Here is a 26,041-nt window from a genome sequence, read left to right on the forward strand (position 1 = left end):
ACTTCCCTGCTGTTTTGCATAGTGGCTTCATCAACTTATAATCCCACCAACAGTGCATGAGGGGCCCTTTTCTCCACATCCTTGCCAATACTAGTAATTTGTTATCATTTTGCTAACAGCCTTTCTGAGAGCTGTGAGGTAATATTACTGTGGTTTTGATGAGCATTACCCTAATACTTAGTGATACTGAGCATTTTTTCATGTGTCTATTGGCCATATGTGGAGAAGGCAATGGCACCCCACTCCAGCACTCTTGCCTGGAAAACCCCATGGACGGAGGAGCCTGGTGGGCTGCAGTCTATGGGGTCGCTAGGAGTCGGACAAGACTCAGCGACTTCACTTTCACTTTTCACTTTCATGCATTGGAGAAGGAAATGGCAACCCACTCCAGTGTTCTTGCCTGGAGAATCCCAGGGAGGGGGGAGCCTCATGGGCTGCCATCTATGGGATCGCACAGAGTCGGACACGACTGAAGCAACTTAGCAGCAGCAGCATTGGCCATATGAATGTATTCTTTGGAAAAATGTCTATTTAGATCCTCAGCCCATTTTTAAAAACAGATTGTTTGTTTTTCTGATGTTTAATCATATAAGTTCTTTGTATATTTTTTCAACCCACCATATATATTTTTGACATTAGTTACTTATTAGACATATCATTTGCAAATATCTTCTCCCATTAAGTAGGTGGCCTTTATGGTTTGTTGATAGTTTCCTTCACTGCAGAAAAGCTTTTTAGTCTGACAGAGTGCCGTTGGCTTAGTTTTGGTTTTGTCTCCCTTACCTGAGGAGACAGATTCAAAGAAATAACTGCTAAACTGATGTCATAGAACATACAGCCTATGTTTTCTTCTACAAGCTTTATGGTTTCAGGTCTCATTTTCTTTTCCATTGTGCCTTTATTTTTGTGCATGGTGTGAGAAAGTGGTCTAAATGGATTACATTGCATGCACTTGTCCAGTGTTTCCAACACCATTCATTGAAAAGCTTGTCTTCTCCCCATTGTGTGTTCCTGCTTCATCTGTCATAGCCAAGTTGACCGTTTAAGTGTGGCTTTATTTCTGGACTCTGTTCCATCCCAGTGACGTTCCTGTCTGTTTTTGTGCCAGCACCATACTCCTTCAGCTTCCCAGGTGGGAAAGTGAAGAACCTTCCTGCCAGTGCAGGAGACACAAGAGACATGGGTTTGATCCCTGGGTCAGCAAGACCCCCTGGAGAAAGGCTTGGCAACCCACTCCACTATTCTTGCCTGGAGGATCCCATGGATAGAGGAGCCTGGTGAGCTCCAGTCCATGGGGTCACAAAGAGTTGGACATGACTAAAGAGACTTAGCATGCACATACTTATCAGGGAATGTGATACCTGCGGCTTAATTCTTTTCACTCCAGATGCTTGTGGCTACTTGAGATATTTTGTGTTTTCATACAATCTTAGAATTAATTTTTCTAGTTCTGTGAAAAATACCATTGAGATTGCATTGAATCTGTAGATTACCTTGAATACTGTGGTCATTTTCACATTATGAATTTTTTTTATTGGAGGAATTTTTTTTTTATAATTGCTTTACAATGTTGTGGTGGTCTCTGCTGTTGTTCAGTCTCCCAGTCACGTCCGACTCTTTGTGGCCCCATGGACTGCATCATGTCAGAGTTCCCTGTCTTTCACTATTTCCTGAAGCTTACTCAGACTCATGTCCATTGAGTTGGTGATGCCATCCAACCATCTCATCCTCTGTCACCTCCTTCTCTGCTGAACATCAACGCAAATCAGTATAACTATATATATGTGTGTATATGTATATGTGTGTATATCTATCCCCCCTCCCTCATAAGCCTGCCTTCCACCCCATTTCTCTGGGTTGCACAGAGCACCAGGCTGGGCTCCCCCTGTTATTTCACACACGACAGGGTGTTTATCTCAGTGCTACCTCTTCTCAGTTTGTCCTAGCTTCTCCTTCCCCTGCCGTATCCACAAGTTTATTCTCTGTATCTGTGTCTCCATTCCTTCTCTATAAATAGATTCACCAGTACTATTTTTCCACATTCCATATAGATACGATATTCGTTTTTCTGACTTACTTCACTCTGGATAAGAGGCTCTAGGTTCATCCACTTCACTGCTTCTAAGTCACTTCAGTCGTGTCCAACTCCGTGTGACCCCATAGACGGCAGCCCACCAGGCTCCCCCATTCCTGGGATTCTCCAGGCAAGAACACTCAGGGAAGGCAATGGCACCCCACTCCAGTACTCCTGCCTGGAAAATCCCGTGGATGGAGGAGCCTGGTAGGCTGCAATCCATGGGGTCACTGAGGGTCGGACGCGACTGAGTGACTTCACTTTCACTTTCGCCCACTTCACTACAACTGAGTAAAATTCGTTCCTTTTAATGGCTGTGTAATATTCTGCTGTATATATGTACCATGATTTCTTTATCCATTCATCTGTCTATGGACATCCAGGTTGCTTCCATGTCCTGACTCTTATAAGCAGTGCTGCAGTGAACCTTGGAGTACATATGCCTTCTTGAACTATGGTTTCTCAGGGCATGTACCCAGTAGTGGGATTGCTGAGTCGTATGGCAGTTTTAGTCCTAGTTTGTTAAAAAGTCTCCATACTGTTCTCCATAGCGGTTGTGCCAATTTACATTCCTACCAAAAGAGCAGAGCTGCTGCTGCTGCCGCTAAGTCGCTTCAGTCGTGTCCGACTCTGTGCGACCCCATAGACGGCAGCCCACCAGGCTCCTCCATCCATGGGATTTGCCAGGCAAGAGTACTGGAGTGGGGTGCCGTTGCTGTCTCAAAAGAGCAGTAGGGCTCCCTTTTCTCCACCCCCTCTCCAGTATTTGTTATTTTCCCATCATCATGATGTATCTTTCTATTTGTGTCATCTTTAGCTTCCTTCACCAATGTCTTATAGTTCTTAGAGTACAAGCTCTTTAGTTAGACTAGGTATTTTATTCTTTTTGTTGTAATTTTAAAAAGGATAGTTTTCTTCATTTCTTTTCTGACTATTCATTATTAGTATATAAAAATGTAAGATTTCTCTATATTAATTTTTTATCCTGAAACTTCACTGAATTCATTTATTCTAGTAGTTTCTGTGGTGCTGTTTTTAGGATTTCTGTGATAGCATCATGCCATCTGCAAACGGTGACAGTCTTACTTCTTCCTTTTCAATTTTGACTCTTTTATTCTTTTTTCTTGTCCTGTTGCTGTGACTAGCATACCCAATACAGTGCTGGGTAAATGTGCTAAGCGTAGGCATCCTTGCCTTGTTTCTTATCTTAGGGGAAGTGTTTCAGCTTTTCATTGCTGAGTATTAAGTTAGCTGTGGGTTTATTCTGTGTGACCTTTGTTATATTGAGATATGGTTCCTCTTTACCCACTAGTACTTAAGGGTCTATCCAATTAATATTGCCACATAAAGCAAAGAAATCAAGTCAGCTATCACTGAAAATAGATACAGAGCTAAAATACATCGCGAGGGTAACATGTAATTCAAGAGAAGAAAGAAAGACGGTCGCTGTTGTACGGTTCCTGAATTGTGGAAACAAGGGAGAGTAGCAAAGAGCATTAGGCTTTGGTAAGGTTAGGAGGCATTTTTAATCTAGTGAAATCACTGATAGAAGAATAAAAGAGTGAACAACTATTGAGTTAGTAGAGAGAAAAATGGAACACTAAAAGATAATCAGCCAATCCAAAGTTAGGCACGGAAGGACAAAGGAGCGGAGGGTGGCCAAGAGAAACAGGAAAACTAATAAAATGTAGGCTTATTATAACTGTATCTGTCATGATACTAAATGTAAATGAGCTACCTGACGCCACCAAGAAATAAAGACTGTGAGGCTAGATTACGAGATAGCAAGTACATACTGCCCTTGCAAGGGACACATAAAGGACAAGACGTGGGACACGAAGCAAAGAGGATGGAGGGGTGTGTCACACAAACGCCAGCAAGAGAGCTGAGCGCGCTAGAGTGATGCCAGACAGAGGCAAGGAGCACTGTTAACCACAAGTCAGGGGCTTTCATAATGTCATTATATTAATTTCATTAGTAAGGGGTAATAATTCTAGATGCATATGTTGCATAAAGCAAATGTGGACAAAACTAAAAGGAAAAATAGACAAATCACATTCACAGTGAGATATTTAAACATGCTTTTCTTTTAATATATATTTAAGAAACAGCAGCAGCCTCCCCCCCCCCACCCACCCCGCACCCCGCACCCCCGCCAAAAACAACAACACAAATCCCTCTGAGACAAAGCAGGGGAGGGAGGGGAGAAAATACGTGCCAACTCAGTCTATGAAGCTAGTAAATCTTGGTATCACCACCTGACAGGGATATTAAAAGAAAAATTATAGATCAATTTCACCCTTAGAAATGGATGCAAAGGTTTTAAAATGACGTGTTATCAAATCACATCAAGCAATACATAAAATGATGACATGCCACGACTGATTTGGCTTTAGATTAGGAAAACAAGGTTGATACAATATGTTGTTTCGTTGCTAAGTCATGTTTGACTCTTTTGTGACCCCATGAACTATAGTTGGCCAGGCGCCCCTGTCCATGGGATTTCCCAGGCAAGATTACTGGAGTGGGTTGCGATTTCCTTCTCCGGGGGATCTTCTTGACCCAGGGATGAATCCCACATCTCCTGCACTGGCAGATGGATTCTTTACCGCTAAGCCACCAGGGAAGTCCTTGGTATAATATAAGGAACCCAATCAATGTAATTAATTACAGTAACAGGATAAAAAGAGAGATCATATATAATCTAAAGAGATAGAGGAAACACTTTTGAAAAAGAGTTTATACACTTATGGGGAAATGTGGGAAACAATCACCACAAAATAACTCCCTTAACTCTGATTTAAAAAAATTTTTTTTAAGCATCTGTTTAATGTTATTGATCTTGAGGTCAGTTTCAAAACAAGGAAGTACAGTAGAACTCTATTCAATATCATTTTGAAGATTAAAATCAGTAAATTAAGACATGGGTGCATAAATAAAAGATGGGGTTGAAAAAAATTTATCATTTATAGATAATTGATGCATTTCTACATAAAATTTAAAATCCACTTGTAAAGTTCCAGAAAATACTTGTTGGGAGTTTGATTATAAATGCATAAGTTCTTAAAATCAGCTTGGAAAAAAATCATCAGCTTTACAATACTGAGAACTTCAATCTATAAAACATTTTCTCTCTCCATTTCTTTAGAAAACATTTTATTAGTATACTGTTAATTCTTGCTTTGTATATTTTGGAGACATAATTTTAGATAAATAGTTTCCTGGTGAGTTGAATGTATTATTTTGAAATCTTTATCTGTATGCCTAATAATGCTTACTCTTAATAGTCTAATTTCTCTGATATAAATCTAGCTATATCAGTTTTCCTTCAATTAGTATTTATAGGGTCTTATTTTTTTCTTTCCAATTTTCTGTATGTTTTAGATATCTCTTGTAATAGCATGGGGTTATAATTTTCTTTATGTAATCTGGTCATATTTTTCTTATAATTTGAAAATTATAGTTTGAAGCAGTTAGTCCATTTATATGTAATATAATTGCTATTTATATTGAAATCTACCATTTTTCAAAGAACAGCAAGGAAAGGTAAGAAAACCTTCCTAAGTGAACAATGCAAAGAAATAGAGGAAAACAACAGAATAGGAAAGACTAGAGATCTTGTCAAGAAAATTAGAGATACCAAGGGAACATTTCATGCAAAGATGAGCACAATAAAGGACAGAAACGGTATGGACTTAACAGAAGCAGAAGATATTAAGAAGAGGTGGTAAGAATACACAGAAGAACTGTAAAAAAAGATCTAATGACCCAGATAACCACAATGGTGTGATGACTCACCTAGAGCCAGACATCCTAGAGTGTGAAGATGAGGGGACCTTAGGAAGCATCACTATGAACAAAGGTAGTGGAGGTGATGGAATTCCAGTTGAGCTAGTTCAAATTCTAAAAGATGATGCTGTGAAAGTGCTGCACTCAATATGCCCTCAAATTTGGAAAACTGAGCAGTGGCCACAGGACTGGAAAAGGTCAGTTTTCATTGAAACCCCAAAGAAAGGCAATGCCAAAGAATGATCAAACTACGGCACAATTGCACTCATCTCACATGCTAGCAAAGTAATGCTCAAAATTCTCCAAGCCAGGCTTCAACAGTATGTGAACTGAGAACTTTCAGGTGTTCAATTTGGATTTAGAAAAGGCAGAGGAACCAGAGATCAAATTGCCAACATACATTGGATCACAGAGAAAGCAAGAGAGTTCCAGAAAAATATCTACTTCTGTTTCATTGACTACACTACAGCCTTTGACTGTGTGGATCAAAAAAAACTAGAAAATTCTTAAAGAGATGGGAATACCAGACCACCTGAACTGCCTCCTGAGAAATCTGTATGCAGGTCAGGAAGCAATAGTTGGAACCAGACATGGAATAACAGAGGGTTCAAAATTGGGAAAGGAGTATGCCAAGGCTGTATATTGTCACCCTGCTTATTTAACTTATATGCAGAGTACATCATGAGAAACACTGGGCTGGATGAAGCACAAGCTGGAATCAAGATTGCCGGGAGAAATATCAATAACCTCAGATATGTAGATGATGCCACACTTATGGCAGAAATCGAAGAGGAATTAAAGAGCCTCTTGATGAAAGTGAAAGAGGAGAGTGAAAAAGCTGGCTTAAAACTCAACAGTCAACAAACTGAGATTATGGCATCCAGTCCTATGATTTCATGGCAAATATATGGGGAACCAATGGGACAGTGATAGACTTTCTTTTCTTGGGCTCCAGAATCACTGCACTTAGTGACTGAAGCCATGAAATTAAAAGATGCTTGCTCCTTGGGAGTTATTGCAAACCTAGTCAGCGTATTAAAAAGCAGAGACATTACTTTACTGACAAAAGTCCTCATAGCCAAAGCTATGTTTTCTCCAGGAGTCATGTATGGATGTGAGAGCTGGACCATAAAGAAGGCTGAGCACCAAAGAATTGATGCTTTTGAACTGCGGTGTTGGAGAAGACTCTTGAGAGTCCCTTGGACAGCAAGGGGATCCAACCAGTGCCTCCTAAAGGAAATCAGCCCTGAATATTCACCAGAAGGACTGATGCTGAAGCTACAATATTTTGGCCACCTGATGCTAAGAGCCAACTAATTAGAAAAGACCCTGATGCTGGGAAAGATTGAAGGTGGGAGGAGAAGGGGACAACAGAGGATGAGATGGCTGGATGGCATCATGGACTCAATGGACATGAGTTTGAGTAAACTCCAGGAGTTGGTGATGGACAGGGAGGCCTGGCGTGCTGCGGTTCATGGGGTCACAAAGAGTCAGACATGACTGAGCGACTGAGCAACAATGACAACCACTTCTCAAGTGCCTTCACTTCGCCTGTTTGTCCTGTGTCCCTATTTCTTTCTTCTTTCCTACAGCTTTATTGAGATATAATTAACATATAACATTATATAAGTTTAAGGTGGACGACATTGTGATTTGATGTATTTAACTATTGAGAACTGATTACCACAGAATAGTTAGCATAACCATTGCAAACCATGTATCTGACGAGGGGTTAATACCCAAAATACACAAGGAGCTTATGTAGCTTCATATCAAAAAAACCCAAATGGTCTGATTAAAAAGAGGGCCAAGGACCTGAGTGGACATTCTTCCAAAGAAGACACACACGTGGCTGACATTACATGAAAAGGTGTTCAGCATCACTAATCATCAGAGAAAGGTCCGTCCAGCCCACAGTGCGCTATCCGCTCATGTCTGTTCAATGGCTGCTCTTAAACAGATGAGAGATCACAAATATTGATGAGGATGGGGAGAAAAGGGAACTCTTGTGCATTGATGGTGGGAATGTAAATTGGTGCAAGCACTGTGGAAAAGAATATGGGGTTTCCTGCAAAAATTAAAAAATAAAACTACCATATTACCCTGTACTGGGTAATAAATACCACTCTGGGTATTTATCTGAAGAAAGGGGAAACCCAAAAGATACATGCACCCCCTGTGTTCACTACAGCATTACTCAGAATAGCCAAGATATAGATACAACCTGTGTCCTCTGATGGACGACTGGATAAAGAAGATGTGGGGTGTGTGTGTGTATAAAATGGAATACTATTCAGTTATAAAACAGAAGGAAACCTCACCATTGGTGACAGCATGGATAGCCATTGAGGGTATTACACTAAGTGAAACACGTCAGACAGAGAAAGACAAATATGATTTTACTGAACCAAAAACTACACCCAAAAATGAACTTATGGAAAATGATAAACAAACTGGTGGTTACCAGAAGTATGGGGTGGAGGATGAGGAGAGCTCGTGACACGCGTGAGGGTGATCAGAGGTACCGACAGCCAGTTAAAATGTGAGCGAGTCCTGCGGCATCAGACGCGGCATGGTGGTGACAGCTAACGACACGGTATCGTGCATTTGAAAGTTGCGAAGAGCGTACATCTTAAAAGTTCTCATCACAAGAAGTAAATTTTTGTGTAATTCTGAATGGTGACGAATGTTAGCTAGATTTATTGTGGTGATGATCTTGCAGTGTACACAAATATTGAAGAGTGTTGTACACCTGAAACCAATACAATATTACATGTCAATTAACTCTCAATTGAAAAAAAAAAAAAAGGAGGGATTAGGACTTAGACATGCCCGGAGGGAAGACCGTGTGAAGGAAAAACCGTGGGAGGAGATGGTTATCTGCAGGCCAGGGAGAGCAGCCTCAGGAGGAACCATTACTGCAAATGCCTTGATCTTAGACTTGCATCGGACAGAACTGTGACAAAATTAATGTCTTTTGTTTAAGCCAAAAAAAAGGAAAAAGAATTACTGTGTTTTCCTTAAGGTAGCTATCAAGCTACTTGAAGAATTTAAAGCTATGCCACAACTCACATAGTATTAGTGTTAATTGCCAGCCACCTAACAAGAAAAAAAAAAAAAAAAATAGCCCTTAATGTTAGTGCAATTAACATTCTGATCCAGGAGTAGTAAGCTGGCTGAGAGACTGAGAGCAATAAATTCAGTGCAGGGACATTTCCTGCATATAAAATGACCCTTAGTACTGACCCTGAGATGAAATCAAGTTGAAAATTGATTGGGGAAAAATCAGATTGGATAGTTATAACATATTCATGATTTTATCGTTCAGAAGAAATTAGAGGCCGTTTCTCTCATCACTGTATCTCTAAAACGACAGACCCCCCGAAATAGTCTCGGGCTAAGCAGAGGAGTGCCCAAGTAGGATGCATGGCTCATCGCATGTCAACATCAGTTTTCCGGGCTTTTGGCGCCTCATCCCCAGTCTTCATCGATGGAAAACTGTCTGCAGAACCTTGGCACAAAAATTACCCTGTGGATTCCAGAAGGGTGTATAGCTTTTTGCAGCAGTTTGGGATTCCTACTGAAATCGCCTTACTAACCTGACCTTTAAAGTCCTTGGGCGAGTGGATGAGAGGATGGAGGTCAAAGAAAGGAGATGATGGAGGGGCGCTCACCCATTGCTTCACTGCGGCGTGTAAGAATACGCAAGATCTGTCACAAAGCTGCATTCTAAAAGCAGCTTCGATTCCTTATTAGAAACTGATCAACCAGGTTCCAGAGCGCTAAGGGAACGCATGTGTTCTGAAATCGGCAGATGGGTGGAAATCTTCTAGAGGTAGAAGCCAGAGAGTGTCATATTTGTCTCTGTATCACCTATGCGTGAGCCACGGGAAGCACTCAGAGTTGGTGGAAAGGAAACCTATGGGGGAGGGGCCCATTTTTGGTAAGGTTGCCTAAAAATTCCTCACACTAATTAAATAAAGAGAATTTAAAATAAAGATCAGGTTGGAGGTACGGTAAAATCTTTGTCCTCTGGGCTTGTATGTCTGGAAATGCATCTTTTCTGAGCAAAGGGCAGAGGTGCATCAGTTAATATATGTTTAACTGGAAATGTCAAAGTATCTTGGAGGAAAAAATGTAGATAATTTGTAGTCTTAAGAGTCTGGTTATTCTTTTGTGCTAACATTATTTATAATGTAAGTGAGAGACATCACCAAGACTGGCCTGAAAAGTGATAGGTTCAAAAGGATGTTTATAATTTGCATTGTGTGTTGATATGCCAACTATTGTCCAAATTTTCAACCAATATAAAATATCTTTAAAGTTTTCAATTGTTAGATTTGTTGGAAATGAAACTGAAGCTGGCAACATAGTAATATTATACCATTTTTATGAGTTCTACCCAAAAGATTGGTACATATCTAGCTACGCATGTTATTCTGGAAAGCTGAAATCATAGTTAATGGGCTGTATTATTACTTGACATTATTGAACTCAGTGAGTAAATATTTAATTAATGAAGCTGATAAAGTTACAGAAAAATGTTATGGACTCCTTTTTTTTTTTTAGGTCTTAAAAATATGCTTCCTGGAGTCCACATTCTACTTAAATGGACTCCCTACTTCATGGAAATGAGATAAAAAACATTTAAAATCTGCTTGGGCATTTAAGATATCAATGGTTCGTGAATAAGAAAAAATAAATCACAAGCGGACACTAAAAGTATGTCTCTGGTTCTAACTTTTTTAAAGGAAATTTTATTTACACACCCTAGAATCACGTAATGGACTCACGCAATTCACATGCTTGTCTTACCTCTTTCCAAGTGGGTTTCACTGCCAGATGCAGGCCCAGGGGCCGCCGTGGCCCACCTGCACCTCTGTGCCTCCTGTCGGGGGCCGCGGAGGAGGGAGCGATGCCCGCCACGCCGGGGTCAACGAGGGCAGCTGCGTCCTGCTCGGCGAGGCGTCAGGGGCAGAGGGAGGCAGAGGACGGTTACGTGGGCCGCGCTTGCCGATGCCGTCTCCATGGTGGGGCGTAAGGCCCAACATGGCCGAAGTAATTAAAGGGTAATTTAATACGAACCTTGTGAATAAATGAAGACTAAGGACGGAGGTGTGTTGAGCTGACTTTAGACTTTCAGCTGTGAAAGCAAGATGTGGTCTCCATGGAATCTGATGTTTCACTACAGTAGAAGTGAGACATATCCTGATTCCAGCTGTTGATCTGAGTTTGCTAAAGGGCAGGATTTATACGTGCAGGGAAGTTAGCAAGCCGCACTCCCGAGGATCTGTCCTTCAGCCTCTTGGGGGTGGCAGCTTAGATGCCACGTTATCTTGCAAGACCACAGACTGCAGTCCACCAGGCTCCTCTATTCATGGGGTTTTATGACTCTGAAAAAAAGAAGAAAACAAACCACAGAAAAGGTGGTGAGGTCCGGGATGGGGAGAAGGATGTTAGCAAGAGTAAGGCAATATTGGTAAGAGTAAGTAAGTTCCAATCTTGCCTTTCTTAAGTGTACTTTTAATTTATTTTTAATTTTTGTTGCTATATGGTTGACTTATAATGTATTAGTTTTAAGTATACCTTTTAAATTCAGGTATTTTAGCACCATATAGTAACATTAAGAAAAGTGTACATGTCTTAAGCATATAGTTTCATGAATGTTCACAATTCACCTGATGCAAAGAGCCAACTCATTGGAAAATACCCTGATGCTGGGAAAGATTGAGGTCAGGAGGAGAAGGGGATTACAGAGGATGATGGTTGGATGGCATCATCAGCTGAATAGAGATGAGTGTGGGCAAACTCTGGAGATGGTGAAGGACAGGGAAGCCTGGAGTCCGCGAGGTCACAAAGAGCTGGACATGACTGAGCGGCTGAGCAAGAAAAACAACATATTCACAAACTGAACAAACCCATGTGAAAAGACCTCTCTCTTAACAGAGTGTTACCGGCATACCGAAATCCTTTTAATCCCCTTTCTAGTCAATGTTTATCCCTCTCCATCGAGGCAACCACTATCTTCATGATTTCTAACATCATGAAATAGTTTTGCTGTATTTATTATATGTTACAAGAATGAAATCATACAACATACATGCTTTTGTTTCTGCCTTTATTAATTTTGCTGTTTATGTTCATGGGATCCACCCATGTTACTGCATGCTGGAGTTGTTTCTTCTTTCTATATGGCAATCTGCTACTTTATATAACATTTTCTATATATCCATTCTCTTTGGATTGTTTCCAGTAGCTTTTGACAATTACAAATGGTGTTGCTATGAACATTATCGTGAAGGCTTTTTGGGGAGCCTAAGTGCACATTTCTCTAGAGTTGACGGCGTGGAGTGAGACCTTTGGACCATAGGCTGTGCTTGTTATAATGATGATACTGTCAACCGTCTCTCCAGGACGTTGTTTAGCTCCCTAGTGTTTGAAAGGGAATCTTCTGCAGCTTATAGCAGAGAAAATGGAGACCCAAAGAAAGGCTGTGCACGAAGGCTTGTCTCGGGGTCAGAAACGCAGGTGTTAAAGCCAGTTATCAGACGGGGTTGTGCTGTGCAGGGAAGGGCTCCACCGAAGGCACCAGGGAACTCTAACTGAAGAGAAGACAGGAGGAAGCCGCCTCCCAGGTCCTGTATCCGTGATAAGGACACAGGCTGCAGAGGAGCGCGCTTGCGGGCAGTGTCTTGGCCTAATTAGCTGTGCGGTGTGTCAACTGACTCCGGCGCCCGCACAGACTGCGGCCCACGCCTCGGCGAGGGGCCTCGGAGAGCTGCTTTCCTGACTCAGCCGCAGGGCCGGGGGCAGCTCGCTAACCAGCGCCGTGAGCACGCCGTGCGCGTTCACAGCGAGGGTGCAGACTGAATCCACCCCCTCCCGGAGAAAGAAGCAGCTTTCTCTCCACCTCCGTCTAAGACTTCAGCCCTCGTATCCTTCCCACCATGTAGGCTGCGAAGACATACCCATTCCCTTTTAGGTAAACCACCCACTTGGGAATGGTCTGGTTAGTCAATAGCCTGATAAAGAATTTATAGAGGTCTTCAGAAGTGTATTTTTTAAAATGTGGTTACTGAATCTCATCCTCGTTGTTGTATGAAAATCTTTTAATGAATTTTGAACCCAGTAAACAGTAAGGGAAGGAGAAAATTCACTGTATCCTTTTATCTGGTATTTTCCTCCCTACAGTGTTTTGTTGACTTCAGGGAGAGTAGACTGAGCCTGAGATAGTTCAGTAACGAGGGGTCTATGCTGTCTTCAAGTTAAGGGAGGATGCGCTCTTCCTGGAGGGTCACAGCTGAGCATACACAGTGTTCCTCCAGGCTCGCTGCCTCACTGCTCTGACCTCGGTAGAGGAGCAAAGGGCAGTGCACGCCCTGTCTAGCAAGCGTTTCCTGCAACAGGATTCACAGGAGAAAACATTTCCCTCATCACTAGGAACGTTGGGGTGCAAATGTCATTTTGGTTAGTATTGCGTCAGACTGAGTACTTCTCTACTGAAAAAGCGACATGTAAGGAATGAAGGAGATGATCGGAGATGCAGATTTGAGCAGCCCAGCTATGGTTAACGTAAAGGCTTCGGCAACAGGAAGCTCTGGGTTTTAATTCATGTTAATCCTGACTCTCCATTACTAGTCAAGTAACTTGACTGAATCGTTGAGTAGCTGTAATAATTTGTTTACTAGCTGAGTAACTATGTAAGGCCATTTGCTGCCTCTGAGTTTCCTTTCTGTGGCTGAGAGAATTCAGTGATCCTGCGCGTCAGGTCACACTAAATGGTACACCCAGATGGGGGTCGTGGGTCGCCGTGCACACTCGTGGGGGTGCAGTGCCTGAGGAGAATGTAAAAGTAATAATGCCTACTAAAAGCAGGATTATAGTCTAATATCACCGTGCATACATTCTAGACCATTTCAGTAATGAAGGACTCCATCCTGCCAGATACCCCACTGCCATGTCCACCCTGGTGTACCACTGAGTAGTTAGACAATGTCAGCCTCTTACAAACGATATTAACATGTGTATATATTTTCCTGATGGTCCAAGAAAGATCAGATGGTAAGACAGTCTCAGCCCTAGCTTTCCATTGATCTGTATGGATGCACAGAAATCAGGTTACAGAAGACCTCATTTTTTTCATGTGAAGATACAGACCCCAACAGCAGGCTAGTTCCTGAGCTTTGGTACATTCACAAACTCCACAGAATAATTTCATGGCCAAAATAAATTCAATTTAAAATGATCTCTTGACAGAAACAATCGGATGTCAGTATTTACAATATTCTAAATCTTTATTCTAAAGGAATAACATTGTTCATCCTCAATATTCTACTGAGGACAGATGGATTTTTATACCTCTCAGAAAAATAAGTCCATTAGCTCAAAAAAGTATTCACTATTAAACAATTAAAATAAGCATTTGCCGAAGATAACTTTTGTCTTCCTTTTTGGATGTGATTCAAAGGCATAATTAGCCCTGAGAGGAACTAATGTGGTTATCAGTCAGAAGAGTTCGCACATTAATCTTTTATTAGATGGAATACCCTTTCTAGCCTTGCTTTCGCCCTGCAGACAGAATGTGTTTAAATAGACCCTAATGCCCAACTTTCCTTCTTTTCATTTTCATGGATCTGGATCATGACTTGATGTCCATAGTTTTCCTTTTCTTGAGGAGGAAGTTTAACCTTTACTGTCTGATTAATTGGCAATTCCTTTCACCTACACAAATGCTATAGCACAGCTGAAACTCCCACTTAGCCGATGCCTCTCCCGCTTCAGCTGCGTGTGCAATGAACTGTGGAGAGAGTAAACATCCGAGTACTCAACCAGACCAAAATCAGAAGTAACCTACGCTGCTTTTTGCTGTAGTGCTCGTCTCCTGCAGACCCCGAAGCAGTGGTGTCAGCCCTGCCGAGCGCTGATGTGGCCTGACGCTTTCTAGACCGCAGTCACTGGCTCGTGGCTTCCTTGAAGACAGGTGTTAGACTGCATTTTTCTTGTAATAGTCAAATAAAAATGCTTTACAATCTCCAGTGGACACTTGATTGTGAGAAATGAGAATTTCCACATAGCAATTTTGATAATTTATATTCATGTTGTGAAAGTTGCTCAGTCATGTCCAACTCTTTGCGACCCCATGGACTATACAGCCCATGGAGTTCTCCGGGCCAGAATACTGGAGTGGGGAGCCTTTCCTTTCTCCAGGGGATCTTCCCAACCCTAGGATCGAACTCAAGTCTCCCAACATTGTAGGCAGATTCTTTACCAGCTCAGCCACCAGGGAAGCCCAAGAATACTGGAGTAGGTAGCCTATCCCTTCTCCAGGGGATCTTCCTGACCCAGGAATTGAACTGGGATCTCCTGCCCTGTAGGCAGATTCTTTACCAACTGAGCTATCAGGGAAGCCCATATTCATGTTATCAGAGATAATTTTAACTTTCCAACACTTAGCCTTTGTGCCACTGAGACAAAATTTTCTGCTTGTCTGGCCTACTCACCTTTAAAGAAAGAAAAATCCCCAAATTTGGTGGTAACCTCGTCTTCAGTGTTAATTTTAGTGATGTCAGTGGGTTCTCAGATGCAGGCATTAGGGGCTGCGGACCCTCCTTCCTGCCCCATCAGCCAGCTAAATGCCTATTTTAGATTCTGAGTATAAGCCGTAACGCTGGAGGCGTGAGAATCTGAACTGGCTTTCCTGTTGTCAGCTCGTCTCACACATTTATTTCAGAGTGAAAATGTGTCACTACTTTCCTATTTAATTCAACTTTTGATATCATTCTCTTCCTAGAGTAGAGATTCATTTTCATCTTTGGAATATTCTGACATAGAATAAAACATTTTGAATCGAGAATTTTTACTTGTACCTCTCAAATATTATTAAATGGTACAAAGTGCTTTGAAAGTGCACAACCAGACCACACATTATCAATATATTTGAAACAAAACCTGAGATTTCCACACGACGTCTCCCCCTAAAGCTTCCTTACACACCTGGGAAGCAATGAGAGCAAAGAGGAAGAGCCTTAATGCTTGTGTTCCTAGAGATGCAGCGGTGCGGATAGAGGGAGAATGTGGTTAGGTGTGGTTCTGACGGTCTGTTCTGACGGTCCCGTGCCCTGCATCCAGGGTGCTGAGAAGATAGGATAGAAGAATTCTTAGCTGCTCCCTGTAACACCCATACGGAGGCAAGGTGAATGCTCATTGTATCAAGCCGGAAGAAGGAAAACAGGCATGGGGGATCATACAGAGAAGGGTTTGGGGTTCAGACTTGGCAGTGGTAAGCATCACTTCTCTTTCTATGTCACTGGCTAGAAAGGCCTTAGTGACTAAACCTAATTGCAAGGGAGGCTGTCAATCTACTCCAGTTGTGAAGGCAGGGAGAAGAAAAAGCTAGATTTTCAAACTAGCTGTTCTCCACTATGGAACCTGAGGTGACTTTGAAAAGTTTCTGTTAGCCTTCATGAGGACCAGAAATTGTGGAAGGAAAAAGTAGAAGCTGGTAGAAAGTAAGAGAGCCAGAGAATGGTGGCTCTGGGGCCAGAGAGCTCGGAGCAGAGGCAGAGAGAAGCTGTGGGTTCAGGGTCCAGAGGACCTTGTCTTGCTGATTAGATATGGGATTATAAGAAAATAGAACACTTGAAGATGACTGAGTTTTGACATCAGCAGGTCATTAAAGGGTAGTGCCAGTTTTTGAGATGAGAGAGACACAGGGCTAGGCAGAGATTTGTGTTTTCGGTATGAGAAATCAAGAATCCCCTCTGAATTTCCTACCAAATATTTAAATACTAAGAAGAGGGGTGTAAAAATGGGCCTGAAAGTAAAAGAAGAAGTAAATGATGGTGATATCCATGTGGAGGTCATCAGTATATATAGTGAAGTTGGATCAGATTATTCAGGTAGGAAATAACCATTTTAGGATTAAGGGTTAGGGCACTGTGACATTACGAGAAAGAGGAATCATCAAATATAATCAGTGAATAGGGAAATGTCCATATAAATCTGATATTTTTGAAGCTGATTGAAGAACATTTTTCAAGAAAGAAAATATATTCACTTTGTTAAATATCATTGTATTGAACTAATGCCTTCAAACTGTGTTGCTGAAAAAAGACTCTTGAGCATCCCTTGGACTGCAAGGAGATCAAATCACTCAATCCTAAAGGAGATCAACCCTGAATATTCATTGGAAGAACTGATACTGAAGCTCCAATACTTTGGCCAGCTGATGCAAAGAGCCGACTCATTGGAAAAGACCTTGATGCTGGGTAAGATTGAAGGCAAGAGGAGAAAAGGGTGGCAGAGGATGAGATGTTGGATAGCATCACTGATTCAGTGGACATGAGTTTGAGCAAACTCTGAGAGATGGTGAGATAGAGAAGATAGTGAAGGACAGGGAGGATAGGGAAAATATCCTCCCAGGAAGGATAGGGAGATAGTGAAGGACAGGGAAGCCTGGTGTGCTGCAGTCCATGGGGTCACAGAGAGTCAGACCTGACTTAGCAGCTGAAAAACAATGGTACTGATGGAGCAGAAAAATCAAGGCAGAAGCATCACTGGATTTGTCAAGATGCAGTTATTCTGACTACAACTAAAGAAACTTCAGTGCAGGGGTGGGGTCAAAATGTATTAATAAAATAAAATTTCTAGTGGATCATTTTCATCGAGACACCTCCTCACAAACAGCTTTCCTTGGAACCCGAGAAGGTTAAGTTTTTGATAGGTTGCAGATGGTGGATTTTCAGCAAGTCACACTAGTAAGAAACCGCGGCGGCTTCTCTTTCATCCCGTGAGCTGTGGATGTGTCCTCTCCCGAGGTCTGGATCTCAGCCCAAGGGCAACTGCTTCCTTGGGTGTTCATCCTCAGCCTGAAGTCTGTCTCTCATTTGTGCTCTTCCTCTGTCCTTTGGAGTCCTTATGCTTTTTATTAGTCATTCCTTCCTTACTCCAGTACCCTGCGATGGTCCATTCTTTTTTTTAAATGTTTCCCATTCAAATTATTATGTAATTCCCGTCTCCTGATTGGACACTAACTGAGAGAATTCTCTCCAATTTACAAATGAAACCCATGTCAGGAAGCAGGATTAATTTGTGCAGGATCAGACAGCTAGCAGGCAACTGGGATCTGGATATAAGCAGTGTGAATTCAGAGCCTGTGCATATAACCACCATGCAAACTGCCTTCCACAGGAGAATATAATGAATATATTGTGTTCTATGAAGTAACCAATTGAGCAATATGAAGCACTGTTTTAATCTGTTCTTAAGTTGGGGTGGAGAGGGTAAAGAATTTGCCTACAATGCAGGAGACACAGGTTTGATCCCTGGGTTGGGAAGATCCCCTGGAAAAGGGAATGGTAATGCACTCCAATATTCTTGCCTGGAGAATTCCCTGGACAGAGGAGCCTGGAGGGCTACAGTCCATGGAGTTGCAAAGAGTTGGATATTACCTGGTGACTAATGCTTTCACTTTTCAACTTGGGGTTGATATCTAAGCCATTATGTATATATGTTAGAATTCTATGATTCCATAGCTTTTCATCACATATATTCTGAATTGCTTACTTGCTATGATTCTTTATCTTTTCAGTGGAAAGGTATTATTAAGTCATTTAAAATCTTGACTTAGATATCAAGCCCCCTAATCATGTTAATTTATCTGCCTAAGTCATCTCTGGTTTTATTATGTAAATAAGTACTTTGTGGAAAAATTTTCTGTGCATGTATTATTTTCCACATATATATTGCATTGGAGAAGGAAATGGCAACCCACTCCAGTGTTCTTGCCTGGAGAATCCCAGGGACGGGGAAGCCTGGTTGGCTGCCGTCTATGGGGTCGCACAGAGTTGGACATGACTGAAGCGACTTAGCAGCAGCAGCAGCAGTAGCCTATTATGTAGGAGAAGGCAATGGCGCCCCACTCCAGTACTCTTGCCTGGAAAATCCCATGGATGGAGGAGCCTGGTGGGCTGCAGTCCATGGGGTCACGAAGAGTCGGACATGACTGAGCGACTTCACTTTCACTTTTCATTTTCATGCATTGGAGAAGGAAATGGCAACCCACTCCAGTGTTCTTGCCAGGAGAATCCCAGGGACGGGGGAGCCTGGTGGGCTGCCGTCTCTGGGGTCGCACAGAGTTGGACACGACTGAAGTGACTTAGCAGCAGCAGCAGCAGCATACCTACTCAGGAAAATTACAGGGTTGTTTTTTTTTCAATTAAATCAAAATAACTTACTAGCTTGAAAAGAAATGACTGAATTCCGAACTCGACCGCAGAAGAGAATGAATGAGTTGGCAGAGCTCCCACCTGAGGGCCACGGGGACCCTGTATCTTCTAGTGTGTAAACTGCCTCTGCCTTTCCTCATTGTTGCCGTCATTATACCCCCAACGTGGCAGCTGCAGATTCTGAAAAGGTTTCATTTGTTAAAACGAATCCCCTGTCCATTTCCAAGAAGCAAGTACGTATTTTGTTCTTCCTCTCAGAGCAGGAGGATGGAAGTCAAAGCAGGAGTACGCTTGAAGACTTTAAGGGCCCTATGAAGTGGACTTCCAGATGTTCAAGCTGGATTTAGAAAAGGCAGAGGAACCAGAGATCAAATTGCCAACATCTGCTGGATCATTGAAAAAGCAAGAGAGTAAAACATCCAGAAACACGTGTACTTCAGCCTTATTGACCATGCCAAAGCCTTTGACTGTGTGGATCACATCAAACTCTGGAGAATTCTGAAAGAGATGGGAATACCACACCACCTGAACTGCCTCCTGAGAAATCTGTATGCAGGTCAGGAAGCAGCAGTTAGAACTGGACATGGAACAACAGACTGGTTCCAGATAGGAAAAGGAATATGTCAAGGCTGTAAATTGTCACCCTGCTTATTTAACTTATATGCAGAGTACATCATGAGAAATGCTGGGCTGTTTGAAGCACAAGCTGGAATCAAGATTGCTGGGAGAAATATCAATAACCTCAGATATGCAGATGACACCACCCTAATGGCAGAAAGCGAAGAACTAAAGAGTCTCTTGATGAAGGTGAAAGAAGAGAGTGAAAAAGTTGGCTTAAAACTCAACATTCAGAAAATGAAGATCATGGCATCTGGTCCCATCACTTCATGGCAAGTAGATGGGGAAACAGGGGAAACAGTGTCAGACTTTATTTTTGGGGGCTCCAAAATCACTGTGGATGGTGACTGCAGCCATGAAATTAAAGACTCTTGCTCCTTGGAAGGAAAGTTATGACCAACCTACATAGCATATTAAAAAGCAGAGACATTACTTTGCCAACAAAGGTTGGTCTAGTCAAAGCTATGGTTTTTCCAGTGGTCATGTATGGATGTGAGAGTTCTTTACACTATAAAGAAAGCTGAGCACCAAAGAGTTGATGCTTTTGAACTGTGGTGTTGGAGAAGACTCTTGAGAGCCCCTTGGACTGCAAGGAGATCCATCCAGTCCATCCTAAGGAAGATGAGTCCTTGGTGTTCATTGGAAGGATTGATGCTGAAGCTGAGACTAATACTTTGGCCACCTGATGCGAAGAGCTGACTTATTTGAAAAGAACCTGATGCTGGGAAAGATTGAAGGCGGGAGGAGAAGGGGACAATAGAGGATGAGATGGTTGGATGGCATCGGTGACTCAATGGACCCCATGACTCAATGGACATGAGTTTGAGCAAGCTCTGGGGGTTGGTGATAGACAGGAAACCTGGCATGCTGCAGTCCATGGGGTCACAAAGAGTCGGACATGACTGAGCGACTGAACTGACTGAACTGATGGAGTGGAGGTGTCCCCTCTGACCTTTCTACCCCTCTTTTGTTCTTCAACAGAAAGATTCCACAAAGGCAGCTGGGAAGATTACACAAAGCAGAGTTGACTTGAGTTTCCAGGTTAGTTATATGTGATATCAGAAACAGAATTCCATGGTCAGTAGATTATAATGGGTATAACATTTTTGAATATAATTTAAAGAGCTGTTGGTTTTGTTGGGTGTGTATGTGTGTTTCTGAACATATGGTTTTATGTGGGTATAAAGTGTGTGTGTTATGAATTAATTTATGTTTCCATAAATACAAAATGAGGTGTGTTTCAATCATGGGTCACCTATGTACTGGTAATTTTGGTTGTTTTCTTAACTGTACCCAAAGGATATTCCTTTTATTCATTTTCCCATGAATAAGCTCATATAAGTGATATGAGAGTTTTTTTTTTTTTTCCATTTTGTCTTTTTTCAGTTAATTTTAACTTCATTATTAAGATGAATTGTAATGATGTTTAAAACCCCAGAGGCAAGCTGGCTTCATTTGATTTCTTCTTGTAAATGAAAAAAAAAAAAAAAAAAACTGTTAGCAGTTCCAATCTTCTGTGAAATGTGCCCTGTGCTTTGTGCTTACATTTTTAATGTGCCTTTCAAAATAGAATTGATTTGGCTCTTTCTTTTAAAATATAAAACAATAAATATTTTATAAGGGAAGGGATAGATTTTTTCTCTTTTTGGGGGTATAAGCAAACTGAAGCGGTAAAAATAATCTCACCCTATTAACCAGTTGAAAGCAAACAATGCTGTTTTTAGTCTGAGCTTCCAAAAAATATTTAGCTCAGGATGTAACCTGTTTGGAGGTGCTGTCTCAGGAGGTTTTGCCCTGCACACCGCAAAGTCTGTCCCCTGCTCAGGCCTCCCCAAGAGGAGGGCCAAGCAACGCAGAGGGTCTGGAATGCACTCAAAGGGATTCGTTCAAGTGGACAAATCACAGATGTACCGTGTCATGATTTCTGGTGGAAACCAGGTGCCCTTCTCTGGAGAAAAATGACACATTTCATGCATTATGCAGCTTTCTGTGAAAGTGAAAGTGAGGTTGCTCAGTCACGTCCAACTCTTTGCAGCCCTGTGGACTGCAGCTCACCAGGCTCCTCCGTCCATGGGATTCTCGAGGCAAGAGTACTGGAGTGGGGTGCCACTGCCTTCTCCAGGGGATCTTCCCTACCCAGGGATCAAACCCGGGTCTCCCGCATTGCAGGCAGACCCTTTACCCCCTGAGCCTCCAGGGAAGCCCTCATGCTGCTTTCTGTAATATGAGCTTATTTCATGTGAAGAAGGTAGCCAGTCTTTGCCAAGCTCCCTGTGCAGGCTTTGGGATGGAACAGGGTTATCCAGTCACGACTCCCTGTGTTCCACAGAGCTCGGCCTCTTCCGTTCACTTCTGTAGTGCGTGTGATGAGCGCCTTCTGTGTACCTTGTGCTGTGGGAGACGAAAACACGCGTTGAGCACAGACCCTGCCGTCAGTGAACTTGAGGTCCATGGGGGATCTGGACCCGGGCACTGTCTATCCTCAGAGGAGCAGAGAGGAAGGAGGAAGAGGAGAAGGCAGATGAGGGCGAGGGAGGGGAGGGGAGGGGAGGCGGTGAACGGCGTGCGCGAGAGCTGGGGGACCCCTGGGAGGGGAGCCCGACTGGCTCTCCTCTGCAGACAGCACTGCTGGTGAGGAGCTGACTTTTTCCTGCATTAGAGTTTAATCTCACCTGAATTTTGGGAAGCAGGCATTTGTGGTGGCTACGGCTGCTTCGTCCTTTCTCTCATCAGGACCATGACGTTTGTGAACTGAAGGGGCCCCTCACCCATCCTGTTGGTAACAATCCTGAACCTGCCTTGCCAGTCTAATTATTAGCAAATTGCTCTTGCTAGATCAATGGGCATGCTTTCAAGTCTAATAAGAATGAAGGAAAAGTGTTCAAAGCTGGAGATATTTTTAGTCCGACAGAGAGATTGATTTTCTATGAGATCCTGAATTGACTTAAAAAAAAAAAAAAACAAACTTCTTTTAAACTCCAGCTAACATTTCAAGTTTGCAACTCACCATATGAAGGAATGTTTCCTTGGATACCCCTCCATTCCCACTAATTTCTCATCATTTCTCTTGGTTGGGAACTCATTCATGCTTTCTTGGTAAATGTAACATTCTACTGTTATCAACTTTTGCTATATATATATATATTTTAAGTGTGACTCAGATGCTTAAAACCATAAGTATGTATCATGATTCTGTAGGCTGGCTACACATTCTGGCGTATAATTGATCATCTGGGGCTAAACTGGCCTCATTCAGATGCTTGGGAACTCTGCTGGGGAGCTGAGAGGGCTGGGGTCTCTCCCTGTGGCTTCTCATGTTTTGGAGGCAGTTTTGGGTCCCATAGCGTGCAAGAAAGGGCAATCCTGAATGCACACTTATCAAGATTCTCCTCCCAGCTCATTGGCTGGTGTCCCATTAACTGAAGCAAGGCAAAAGACCATATTCAGATTCCAGAGTTGGAGAAAAAGATGGCACCGCTTGGCAGAAGAGAGGGCAGTCACATTGCAAATGGCCGTGTGCACAGGGAAGGAGGATGGGCCCACCGTACTCCTCTTTACCAGTTAACCCAGAGGTCAGCAGGAGGGCGTCTCACAGAGGACGCTGTCAGGGGAGCGACGTTCTTGTTCCTTGTTGTTGCTGTTATTCCATCACGAAGCCGTGTCCAACTCGTTGCGACCCCACAGACTGCAGCACACCAGCTTTCCCTGCCTCTCACGATCTCCTGGAGTTTCCCACACTCATGTCCCTCGTGTCGATGATGCCATCCAACCATTTTATCCTCTTCTGCCCCCTTCTCCTCTTGCCCTCAATCTTTGCCAGCTCCAGATCTTTTCCAATGAGATGACTTTTCACATCAGGTGGCCAAAGTATTGGAGCTTCAGCTACAGCATCAGTCCTTCCAATGAATATTCAGGGTTGATATCCTTTAGCATTGACTGGTTTGATCTCCTTGCAGTCCAAGGGACTCTCAAGGGTCTTTTCCAGTGCCACAATTTGAAAGCATCAGTTCTTCAGTGCTCAGACTTCTTTACGATCCAACTCTCACAAACTCTCACATCCATACATGACTACTGGAAAAACCACAACTTTGACTAGATGGACATTTGTTGGCAAAGTAATGTCTCTGCTTTTGAATATGCTGTCTAGGTTGGTCATAGCTTTCCTTTCAAAGAGTAAGCATCCTTTAATTTCATGGCTGCAGTCACCATCTCCAGTGATTTTGGAGTCCAAAAAAATAAAATCTGCCACTGTTTCTACTTTTGCCCATCTATTTCCCATGAAGTGATGGGACCAGATGCCATGATCTTAGTTTGTTGAATGTTGAGTATTAGACAGCTTTTTCACTCTCTTCTTTCACTTACATAAAGAGCCTCTTTAGTTCCTCTTCACTTTCTGCCATAAGGGTGGTGTCATCTGCATATCTGAGGTTATTGATATTTCTCCCGGAAATCTTGATTCCAGCTTGTACTTCGTCCAGCCCGGCATTTCTCATGAAGTACTCTGCATATAAGTTAAATAAGCAGATGACAATATACAGCCTTGATGTACTCTTCCCCAATTTGGAGCCAGTCCATTGTTCCAAGTCTGGTTCTAACTGCTGCTTCTTGACCTGCACACAGATTTCTCAGGTGTCAGGTCAGGTGGGCTGGTATCCCCATCTCTTTTAGAATTTTCCACAATTTATTGTGATCCATACAGTCAAAGTCTTCACCGTAGTCAATGAAGCAGAAGTCGATGTTTTTCTGGAACCCCTTTGCTTTCTCTATGATCCAACAGATGTTGACAATTTGATCCCTAATTCCTCTGCCTTTTCTAAATTCAGCTTGAACATCTGGAAGTTCTCGGTTCACGTATTGCTGAAGCCTCTCTTGAAGGGCTTTGAGCATTACAGCGGTACATTGCCTCTTGTACCTTAAAGGGTGCCCAATGTGGATGGATTTCCTTGAAGCTCACCTCCACTGCAAGTCTCTTCATTCTGCAATTCCTCACTCTTTGAACCTTTAGAAACTATACCAAGACCAGATGTTGACAGAGGAACTCATAGCCAAGAGTGGGGCTCCAAAGCAAGAGTGGAGCTTAATAAGAAAAAAATGGGCACAGGATGAGATGAGCAGACAGAAGTTGATTTCATTCTGATACTATTGCCAGGAGCAGGGCAGAGTGCCCGGAGCAAGTCTGGACACAGACTCACGGACACAAACGGCAGAGGGTTTTTAATCCTGGGCTGAGCTCATGGAAAAGTACCGGAGCACACTTAGTTACTCCTGAGTCTGCAAGGTTTTTTCTGTGACGAGGCCACCTGTGTTTGCCAACTGGCACCCACAGGTATTGAAAGTTGACTGCTACCCTTCATAGAAACTGTGAGAGTAGGTCTCTTTATCCTTCAATGTTGACTTTTCCAAAATGCTTCATAAGTCCTTGAAAAAAGCATTTCCTGGGTTGTAAAACTGGCAAGAGGCTGGAAAAAGATTTACATACAATTCAAAGTAGACGAGAAAGGATTTACAATGGCAAGTTTTCGAAAATAAATGCTCTAAGAAAAGTCAGACGCCTAGAGGGAGGAAGATGACTGAAGTTTAGTCAGGCTAAGGGGATGGTTAAGACCACCTCGATCAAGCTGTCCAGAAGCAAAGCACCCTGTTAGCTACCTCTGCACATGGCTGCCTGAGCTAGGCATCTTCCTAACATAACGACTATCAGAGAGAAGGATACTTTAAACAGTTTGGTATTTTAATAACTATTCCAAAAAATTTTAGGAATTTTAGGGAAAAAGCTGTGTTTCTAGGAATGAATAGTCAATGTCACCTGAATGTTTCTCTAGGTCCCTACTGTGCATCTCTAGGTCCCTACTGTGCATCTCTGACACAGTGATGTATCTGTAGTGAGTAGCATTTACTCAAATGCCCAGGAAGGCCAGGTAGCTGATACAGCATTCTGGAAGAGGAAAATTAGAGACATTAGATGAATTGCTTCAAGTTTTAGAGATCTGTACAACAAAGATGACATGTAGACCAAAATGTGTCTGACTACAAATGCCTTGCTATTGTTCAGTCACTAAGTCATGTCCAACTCTGACCTCATGGACTGCAGCATGCCAGGCTTCCCTGTCTTTCACAAATTTCACAGAGTTCACTCAAACTTACATCCATCAAGTCAGTGACACCATCCAACCATCTCATCCTCTGTCGTCCCCTTCTCTTCCCACCTTCAGTCTTTCCCAGCATCAGGGTCTTTTCAAATGAGTCAGTTCTTCGCATCAGGTGGCCAAAGTACTGGAGCTTCAGCTTCAGCATCAGTCCTTCCAATGAATATTCAGGGTTTATTTCCTTTAGG

General features: G+C 42.6%; 1 long non-coding RNA gene across 1 annotated transcript in view; it reads left to right on the forward strand.

Annotated features, from left to right (window-relative positions):
* The window catches only part of LOC139184242 (uncharacterized), an 89,019-nt gene that overhangs the window by 61,288 nt on the left and 1,690 nt on the right, over positions 1-26,041 (forward strand). Inside the window, exon 3 of the long non-coding RNA XR_011567840.1 lies at positions 20,689-20,748. This is a non-coding gene — a long non-coding RNA (uncharacterized lncRNA). The remainder of the gene's footprint in view (positions 1-20,688; positions 20,749-26,041) is intronic.

The sequence above is a fragment of the Bos indicus genome, chromosome 7 (assembly GCF_029378745.1).
Source record: "Bos indicus isolate NIAB-ARS_2022 breed Sahiwal x Tharparkar chromosome 7, NIAB-ARS_B.indTharparkar_mat_pri_1.0, whole genome shotgun sequence".
In the NCBI taxonomy this organism is placed as follows: Eukaryota; Metazoa; Chordata; class Mammalia; order Artiodactyla; family Bovidae; genus Bos; species Bos indicus.